Source organism: Suricata suricatta, chromosome 3, assembly GCF_006229205.1.
Source record: "Suricata suricatta isolate VVHF042 chromosome 3, meerkat_22Aug2017_6uvM2_HiC, whole genome shotgun sequence".
NCBI lineage: Eukaryota > Metazoa > Chordata > Mammalia > Carnivora > Herpestidae > Suricata > Suricata suricatta.
The window spans coordinates 116287737-116295265 of record NC_043702.1 but is presented as its reverse complement, the minus strand read 5'-3'; positions in this window follow the sequence as shown (position 1 = coordinate 116295265).

The following is a 7529-nucleotide window of genomic DNA, read 5'->3' as shown; positions in this document are numbered from 1 at the left end:
CGCGCGCTTATCGCGGCTGCCCAGGCGCCGCGCCCCCGCCCCGGCGCCGCGCCCCCGCCCCGCCTCCCCTCGCCTCCCGGTCTTGGCTCCCGAATCTCCGCCGCCGCAAGCTTCGGGGTGCGGGGCGGCCTGGCGGCAGAGATAATAAACAGACGCCAGGAGAACAGTGCGTTCGCGTGCGTACGACTCGGATCAACTGTCCGCGGCCGCAGGTGCTTCCTGCCCAGACGCTGGCAGAGCTCTCCTAACCGCGTGGGAGGCTGCGGCCGCCCCGAGGGCGCCCGGCTCCTTTGTCCTGGCGGCGGCGGACCGGGTCTGGGCCGCTGGGACCCGAGCGGGGGGCGGGGCGAAGGGCAGGGGTGGGCACGGGGTCCGGGGGCCGGCAGGCGCGCTTCCGGGGGGGCGGGGACTTTAGCGTGTTGGGGACTGGGGCTGGGGGCAGGGGGGCAGGGGGGCAGGGGGGCAAGTGGTCCTGGGCTCCGGGCTGGAGGTGCAGGGGACCGAAAGCTCTCATCTTCCACGCTGGGCTACCCCCCACATCCCCCGAGTCTGGTGTTAATTGGCTTCCACATTGCCAAGCATTACATTAACTTGGATCTGGTGTGGATCCTAAACCTTTTTTTTTTCCTTCAAGTTCTCGATCATCGGTTAGTTGGTTTCCTTCCTTTGAGGTCGAGAGTTTAAAGAAGTCCATTGAAGTTCCCCATTTTGCAGTGTGGTCTTAAAAGTATTTCTTAACCCGACTACTAGGTTAACCTAACCTACTAGGTAAATTTTAGTGAATTTCAGTTGTGAAAGCACTATCAGTGCTTTTTCAATTACAGCCCAGATTCAGTCTCAAGAGTTTATCTGGCAGTTATAACAAAACATCCAGGTTTACTATTAAAAAAATAAATAAAACTATGGGCACCTGGGGGGCTCAGTCAGTTAAGCATCCAACTTCCGCTCAGGTCATGATCTCGAGGTTTGTGAGTTCGAATTCGGAGTGGGCTCTGTGCTGACAGCTCAGCGCCTGGAGCCTGCTTCGGATTCTGTCTCCCTCTCTCTCTGTGCCTCTCCCTGCTCATGCTCTGTCTCTGTCTCAAAAATAAACTTTACCAAAATATTGAATAGGCTGAGCGTTCTCAGACAGTCACAACAGTGTGGAAGTTTTCATTGGAGTTTTCATCGTCCACTGTCCCGGTATTGCCCTGCGTGGAGGTCTCAGCTACAGAAATGCACGTTGATTGCACTTCAAAGTCAGAAAACCTGACTTTTGGCAAAACCCTAGGACTGAGTTGCCTTAACCTTTAAGGTTAAGACAGTATTTGCAGTAAATGACACAGAAATGAAAACACCATATCAGGTACGAGGCCCCCTAAGATAGTTTCTATTCCTGAGAGCCAAGTGGTGCTGTGCTGTTCTTTTGTGCTGTGTCCTACCCAGAACCAGAATTTCACTGGATTTCCTGGATCATTTCCTTTCATGAGTAAAAGATTCTCTTAAAGACACACACACACAAATTTCATTTTAAAAGGTTTATAAAGCTTCATAACAAAATGAAACTAAAAGATCATAAACCACTAGAGTCAGCTTATAAATTACAAATTACCAAAAACAGTTTTCAAAACAACTGATTGACCTCAGAGAAATGAGGCAATAGTTATTGTTTCTTTCTAGTTAGTATACTGGAGTATGTTGTGAAAAATCAGATTAGTACCTAGGTCCACTTTCTCAGTAAAGAAATGGTTAGAATTCTCTTGTTTAGCTTTTATAGAGACAACTGACTGTGTATGTTTGGGAGCAGAGAACCTCCGGGGTTCTCTCTCCAAGAGATGCTCCTCCACCACAATTGGCCACCTGTGGATTCGCGGAACATGTAGACCTCATTTACAGAGCCACGTCTTGGCCCTGCCGTTGTGAGTGCAGCCACGAGTGGCACGACCCCCTCCCCCATTCACAAGGGGGATGAGACGTGGTGGGGAAAGAAAGCCATTGCACTGCCACTGAGGCAGCTGACGACCGCACGGAGACCGCACGTGGGGCCGGGAACCTTGGTGTGGCGCGTTCCCGCACGGCCTCCTTCCGTCCTCCTTCTGCCTTCTGGGCTCTTAGGGCTGCGACAATTCTTGCAGGACCTAGGTCTAGGCACAGCACCTACTGAGGCCTGAGGAAGTCCAGTTAGATCCATTGGGTGCTGTTTTATAAGCGTGTGCCACGCCCTGGGAACTGCAGAAAACCTGTCATCAGGGGGAAGTAGCTCTGGGGCCACCGTGATAGCACATTCCTACTGAAGTCTGACCTGAATCGTTTCTATGCACACAGAAGCAGAGTCCGTGGTAACCATGAAGGAACAAACTTTTTTCATTTTTATTTGAAACACATTTGTGGATATTTGTAGCACTTGCCTGCTTTTCCCTCACTGTCTAACTACCAGATGAGGAAACTTTGAATAAATGGCTCCAAGTACTCTGCTCTCCTCAGCTCTAATGGAATATCTTAGCCAATGTCCTATTAATATGCGATTTTTTTCTGCCCAAATATTCACGCTACGTACTCCTGAGCGCTTCTAGATTGGCGCTCAGGCCGACCCTGGGTAATCTGCGTTTCCATTACGTGCCCTCAGTCTAAGAGAGATTCACACATATTTTTAGTCATTTATATAGGTGTGTGCTCAGAGTAAAATTCAGTTTACTACTATGCTCCAAATAGGTCTTAGGTCATACGATCAGTTAGGATGCTCTTGCTTCAAATAAAGTAGAGAAACTTAAAATGATTCTGTACATTGTTTTATTTTTTTAATGCTGTTTTTTATTTCATTTTTACTTTAAATTTTTTAATGTTTTATTTATGTTTGAGAGAGAGAGAGAGAGAGAGTGAGCAGGAGAGGGTCAGAGAGAGAGAGACACACACACAGGATCTGAAGCAGGCTCCAGGCTCTGAGCTAGCTGTCAGCAGAGAGCCTGATGTGGGGCTCGAACCCACAAACTGTGAGATCATGACTTGAGCTGAAACTGGATGCTTAACCGACTGAGCCACCCAGGCGCCTCTTGCACTCATCTCAAACGTTCAACATCATCACCCTCAAGGGTATTCTCCGCAGACCTAACTCACCGGATCCTGAACTAATAAGGATTACAGTGATCTTGCCCTGGTTATCTAGGTAGCTCTTCCCCGATCAGCCCTGGGTAGGAGGACAGACAGTCCTACAGAGTCCAGAATCTGGGCATCAAAACCAAGAGTCCTGGAGGAAAGAATCGTAGGGTGGAGGCAAGGCCAAGTTCACACGCTCAGGGCGAGCACTCCTGGTGTTCTTGGGCCCAGAAATGTAGACAGAAAGCCCATGCCTGAACTGCTTCCTGAGCGACCTGAGAAGTCTCCAGCTGATGGGACAGTGGGATCAGGTGACCCCGGTTTCATGTGGCGCCTGGCAGTCAAAGGCCAGGAGGAGCAGGAGGCTGCCCAGGCACCAGACGGGCTCAGGTGTTGAAACAGAGGACACTCTGGAATCCTCAGACCCGGTCAGAGCCTCTGCTCCAGCACGTGCTGGCTGGGTGTGACTTGGTGCGACCCTGTTGACCTCTCCAGGCTCCACTTCCTCTTCCTGAAAGTGGGGGTGGTAATACTTATGTCACTGCACTGACCCGATTCGTAAATAAGGCAAGGAATGGAACGTACTTCCCAGACAGCAGGGTCCCCTTGGACATCAGGCCCCTGTGCGCCTTCCCTGTCTCCACTCGGCCCAGGCCAACCGCGGGGCCCCCACTTTTCCTAAAGGGCAGGGTGCAGTCTTCGTGCCTGGCTCTGAGCGATCACTGAAGGGAAGTACTAAACATGACTACTGAGGCAGGGAGGGACCCAGCACGGGGACTGCATGTTACACAATAGGAGGGGGGGGTGCGCCCCATCTCCCTGAGTGACAGGAGGCACCTGCAGGGACTCCCGCGTTACCTCCCAGTGGTGTCACCCCAGACCAGGCAACCATGGTCAGTGTCTAAGGCCCCCAGGAAAACTACGGTAAGATTTTTAAAAGAAACACTTGAGGGGCACCTAGGGGGCTCAGTGGGTTAAGTGGCTGACTTCGACTCAGGTCATAATCTCACCATTCGTGAGTTCGAGCCCCGTGTCAGGCTCTGTGCTAACAGCTCAGCCTGGAGCCTGCTTCGGATTCTGTGTCTCCCTCTCTCTGCACCCCACCTCATGCTGTCTCTCAAAAATAAATAAACATTTAAAAAACTAAAAAAGAAAGGAAGGAAGAGAAAGAAAGAGAGAGAGAGAGAAAGACAGACAGACAGACAGACAGACTTGATTCCATAGTGTGGAGGAAGAGAGATCCAGGTGCAAGGTTGAGACCAAGGCAGAGGGAAGGACGACCAGCATAGTGGGTGGCAGTGCCTCGGGAGGGGACACAGGGTGGGGACGGGGGTTGAAAGCTCTACTGGGTCTTGACTTCCTTCCAGCCTCGAAGCACGGTAAGTAGCCCAAGAGGGAGGGAGTATCCTCTGGGCCAGCTTCTGGAGGACCATGTCTGACGGACTGAACCAGCCATCCATTTGTGTGATGGGGGAGATGCCCACGACGGGGTAAGGGCAGTGACGGGCGGATGAGGGACGAGCCCTGCGACCACGATCGAGGAAGGTTCGTGTTGGACCCAGAACGATGTTCCTTGTAACGCACAAGAGTACAGGGCGAGAACCTCCCACGGTGGCAACCCACAAAGTAGCACCGTGACGGCACGGAAATGTCATTCCTACAGATGCATAGCATTCCCTTTTTATTTAAAAATTTTTTAACATTTATTCATTTTTGAGAGAGAGAGAGAGAGATAGAGTGTGAGTGGGGGAGGGGTAGAGAGAGAGAGGGAGACACAGAATTTGAAAGAGGCTCCAGGCTCTGAGCTGTCAGCACAGAGCCCGATGCTGGGCTCACATCCACGAGCCGTGAGGTCATGACCTGAGCCGAAGTCGGCCACTGAACTGACTGAGTCACCCAGGCGCACCAATAGCATTCCCTTTTTAAAAACGTCCAGTCTTTTTTCCTATTTCTGACCCGGCCCTGGAGACAACCCCCCATCGATCTAAAGGTTAAGCCAAGACTTAACACCCATCGTTGGGGTGCCTGGGGGGCTCAGTTGGTTAAGCATCCGACTTCAGCTCAGGTCATGATCTCGGGCTGTGGGTTCAAACCCCGCGTCGGGTTCTGGGCTCACAGCTCAGGGCCTGGAGCCTGTCTTCAGATTCTGTGTCTTCTTCCCTTTCTCTCTGAGCCTCCCCTGCTCATGCTGTCTTTCTCTCTCTCAAAAATAAAATAAAAACTTAAAAAAAAAGTCATGATGAGAAGGAAAGACTCCAGGACCATCTCTGCCTCTGGGGCTCCTTCCAGGGCTGGACAGGCCACTCAGGAAGCTTGACACTCAACTTTTAAAGAAACGCCCTACGCCTTGACCCCAGTCTTGCTTCCCATAAGCCTACGGGGCGGTGTAGACAATTCTGGGGCGGTCCTGGCCAGCTGACCAGAGTCTCAACAGGACGGGGCTCCGTTTTCAACATTTTCAACCATCAGGGTCAGGTTAAGGGCTCCCGTCAATAATGTTTTCTGTATCACGTCCAAAAAGGCAACACAGATTCCTGCTGGTCGGTTACTTTGAAGATACTTTGCTCACTAATGCCTCCTCAATAATAAGTACTACCAGTTTTTTTGGTTTTGCTTCCTTTGTAAGTAGGGTAAAATATACATAACATAAAATGTATCACCTTAACCATTCTTTTTTTTTTATGCTTATTTATTTTTGAGAGAGAGAGCAGGGAAGGGGCAGAGAGAGAGAGAGAGAGAGAAACTGAAGCCATCTCCAGGCTCTGAGCTGTTAGCACAGAGCCCGACATGGGGCTCGAACCTACGTACGTGAGATCATGACCTGAGCCAGTTGGACGCTTAACCAACTGAGCCCCCAGGCGCCCCTCATCTTAACCATTCCTACGTGTATTGCTCAGTGGTGATCCGCACGTTCACAGCACTGTACAGCGGTCATCACCATCCAGCCCCAGAACCTTCTCGGGTCCCATGTGAAACCAGCCCCATCAGATGCTAACTTTCCACTTCCCCTCCTCCAGCCTCGACAGCCACCACCTACTTCTTGTCCCAGGTCTTTGGGCTGCTGCAGGTACCTCACGGACGGGGAATCACACAGTATTTGTCCTTTTGTGACTGGTTAATCTCAGGACGATGTCCTCAAGGTCCCCCATGTGGTAGCAGGTGTCAAAATCCGCCTCCTTTCTAGGACTGAGTGATACCCCACTGTGTGTGTGTGACACTTCGGTTGCTTCATCTCTTGGCTATTGTGGCGGCTGTGGCCATGAACACAGGTGTAGAAGTGACCGACTCCCTGCTTTTCGTTCTGTGGGGTCCCCATCCGGAAGCGGAGCTGCTGGATCATCTGGAAGTTTTATACTACATTTTTCTAGGAAGCGCCAGTACTGTCTTCCACAGTGGTGATACCCATTTCCATTCCTGCCAGCAATGCACAAAGTTCCAGTTTCTCCTCATCCTCACCAACACCTGTTATTTTCTGTTTTCTTTGGCTTTTTTGTTTTGTTTTGTTTTTAGTAGCCATCTTAATGGGTGAAAGCTGGTCCCCCCAATGATCTAATAAAATAAATATTTGTGAGCTAAGGAGATTTTTATCATATAGGCTGAGTCAACTGCCCAGGGTTCCATTAGATAAACAATGATTGGTCTAAGACACTAACCAGTATTTGTGTTATGTGTTGTGCATCGTGTGTGTATGTGTTTAGTATAACACACAGTGGCTTGCAATAGAGCATAGCTCAAAATTTTGCTAACTTCTTGAGGCCAAGGCTATGAGTGAGAAAAATGCTGGCAAACCCGTGATGAACTCTCCCAATTCCTTCAGAAAAGAGGACTGGAGAACAGCTGAAATATAAAATATTAACAAAAGTAAATTACCACAGAAGCAAACTATTACCTCAAGTCGCTTCATCTTAGTGTAAGTCAGTCAAGGTGGAGAAGAACGTGCCTCGTAGGACCATCCTTCTCAAAGCAAGAGAACATTCCTCCAAGGGGGAGGGGGTGAGTTCACAAATGCCAGTGAAGCAACGGTCCCCTGGCTAGGGTCCAAGGAAGAAAGAGACGCGTCAGACCCGGTGGGCGACTTCCAGCTTTGCAGGGCAAGTGCCGAGGTCACCAAGCACACAGAGTCCAGTGCTCCGTCTTCCTTGAAAACATAAACAGGGAGGAGCGAGGGGTGCCTGGGGTGCTCGGTTGGCTAGGGTCCGGCTTCAGCTCAGGTGGTGATCTCATGGTTCGTGGGCTCACACCCCGTGTCGGGCTCAGTGCTGACAGCTCGGAGCATGGAGCCTGCCTTGGATTCTGTGTCTCCCTCTCTCTCTGCCCCTCCCCTACTCACATTCTGTCCCTCTCTGTCTCAAAAATAAATATTAAAAAAAAAAAAGCCCCAGGACAGGACCCATGGACAGGAAGAACTGTCCCAGGCTTGTGAGGACTGACTGGTTATGGACCCTCCGGTTGGGAGG